Source organism: Chrysochloris asiatica, unplaced genomic scaffold, assembly GCF_000296735.1.
Source record: "Chrysochloris asiatica unplaced genomic scaffold, ChrAsi1.0 scaffold00057, whole genome shotgun sequence".
Classification (NCBI taxonomy): domain Eukaryota; kingdom Metazoa; phylum Chordata; class Mammalia; order Afrosoricida; family Chrysochloridae; genus Chrysochloris; species Chrysochloris asiatica.
The window spans coordinates 16487952-16490879 of NW_006408575.1; positions in this window are offsets into that span (position 1 = coordinate 16487952).

The following is a 2928-nucleotide window of genomic DNA, read 5'->3' on the forward strand; positions in this document are numbered from 1 at the left end:
TCATCTTCTGGCATCATATGAGACAACATTCTGTTGCTCTTCTTCATGTTTCAGTAGTTAATATTCTGGTGCAGACAGTGTTTCACTGCTACTCATAAGATTTTCAGTGACTAAATATGTGGAAGTAGTCTGTCTTTCCTTCTTCCCAGTCTGTCTTTGTCTGGAAGCTCAGTTGAAACCTGTCCACAGTAGGTTGCCCTTCTAGTATTTAAAATACTCATGGGTTTTTATTAGGAACCCAATAAATATTGATTGAATAGATAAGCAAGTAGAAGCACAAAAATATGAGGAGAGAACACTCATTTTGATTTGGGAAGGGCAGTGAAGAGTAAAATTAAATTCTTTTTTAAAAAAAGTGTCATGTGGGGTTCACATGGGGAAAGAGAGGGAGGGATTTTTAGGTTGAGAGAATAATAAGCAAGCGCCAAGGCAGAGAGTACTATCAGGAGTATCTAGGACATGAACAAAAGCTCTAAGATGGTAAATAACTAATTCCCTACCATTAGGTTTTTTGACATGAGTCCATGAGAGTTTCCTGTGGGTCAGAAAGGCTCCCAAATGATGCAGCACAGTGGATGTTGTTTTGTTGGTTTTTGTTGTTGTTGTTGTTGTTTAGCTATACAATCTTCATGAATTACTACTCTTCAAGGTTACTTGTGTGGCTTCTTGAAGGATACACCCCAGGTGAAGGGTAAGACTCAATGAGGTAACAAGATTCAGGCTCCAACTCTGAAATCCCAGCTGTTTAGTGTAAAGCTACAATTACATAAAGCACAACTAAACCTAAGAACCAAATACAATGCTATCAAACCAATTCTGACTGAGAACGATCTCCGAGATTGTAGATCTTTACAGGAGCATACAGCCTCATCTTTCTCCAGCACAGCTTTTGTTCCTGTTGTTAAGTGTGCCATGGAGTTGGTTCTGACTTCTGGTAACCCCATGTAGGGTTTTTGAGGAGCAGCTGGTGGGTTTGAACTGCTGACCCAGTGGTTAGTAGCCCAGTACTTATTTTACAGCACCACACCAAAGCTCCCAAGCACAACTATTGTTGTTGTTAAGTGCCATCAGGTCAGTTCTGAGTCAAAGCGATCCTATGTAGGGTTTCTAATTAGGTTGAGTACTTATTCTACAGTGCCACACAAGGACTCCCAGCACAAATAAAATGTGGTGAAATATTAAAAATAAATTCATTGTTGTTTGATGTAGTTACCATTACCCCTGCAGTCTAGGGCCCACCCTGCAGTTCAGTTCCTAGCTGTTAAACTTTGTGCATTTATCCAGCCTTCAAGAACGAGATCTTTCCCTCAACCCCTCCATGTCCAGTGGATCATCACATCTGCCCCATTGTAATAGAAATCTGCCCTTCATTGCCATATCTTAAAACAGGCTTCCATAATCTGCAACCTGTTATTCATTTTTGACTCATAGCAACCCTGTGTGACAAAGTAGAACGTCCAAGAGGGTTTAATGGTTGTAATCTTTGCAGAAGCAGATTGCCAGGTCTTTCTTCCATGGAGCAGTTAGGCAGCTTTTACCATCAACCTGTAGGTTAAAAGATGTTGTACCACCAGATGTTCTTAATTTGTAAACTTTTTGTTGCTGTGTGCCATCAAGTCAGTTCTGACTCATAGCAACACTATATAGGGCTCTTGAGAGCAGCTGGTGTGTTTGAATTGTTGATTTGTGGTTAGCGGTCCAACGTTTATCCTACAGTGCTACACCAAGAATTTATAACCTAGATTTCTACAGTTCCTTCCAAAATTGTCTTTCTGCTACTAATCTCTTCTAGCTACTTTGCCCACTAACCTTTGCTGTTTTTCTTAATTTATTATTCATATTTAGTCTTATAAAATCATACTATCTACAATGTAGATGAATGTCAAAAACAGTATGCTAACTAAAAGAAACCAGATGCAAAAGGCCAGATATTGTACGATTCCACTTGAATGAAATACACAGAATTGGAAAATCAAAGAGAGAGTCTAAATTACTGGTTGCAGGGACTGGAAGGTAGGGAGGGGATGTGGGGGCAAGAATAAGTACAGGTCTGCCTTCAGGGTGATGAAATATTTTGGAACTGAATAGAAGCAATTGCACAATATTGTAAATATACTAAATGTTACTTTGAAGTGGATAATTTTATGTTATATGAATCTCACCAAAAAAAGAAAAAGGGCTCACAATATTCTTGAAATCATAAGGATAAATACAAAGATCATAAAGTGCCTATTTTGTAATAGAAAATATAGAAAAATATAATGCTAAAAATGTGTTCATTTAGTAAACGTATTGATGAGTGGTTAGGAACCATTATATTCACTTATCAGTGAACAAAACAGATCTCTGATATCATGAAGCTAAAATTTAATGAGAACAGAATACTTATACATTTTAATTAACATAACAAAAAGCAAATAATTAACATATTGTTGTTGTCAAGTGCCATCGAGTTGATTCTGACCCATAGCAACCCTGTTAGGATTTCCAAGGAGCAGCAGGTAAGCTTGAACCGCCGACCTTACAGTTCAAATGGCTTTGCAGTCTGGTGCATTAACCTACAGCGCCACATCAGGACTCCAATTAATATATTATAAGGTCCTAATCACAAGGTCCTGGTGTGGTGCTGTAGGAAAAGCACTGGACTGCAAGATCAGTTTGAACAGCAAGGTTGGTGATTCAAACTCACCACCTGCTCCTCAGAAACCCTGTATTGTGTCTCTATGAGTCAGAACCAACTCAACTGCACTTAACAACAACAACCACAAAGTTAGCAGTTCAAAAACACCAGCAGCTCCTCAACAACTCTACACAGATTGCTATGAGTCAGAATACACTTGATGACAATACGTTTGGTTGGGGTTTATAAGGTAATGTGTGCTATTGGGGAAAAAAATTAAGTGCAGGGTAAAGAGTCCTGGTGTGGTG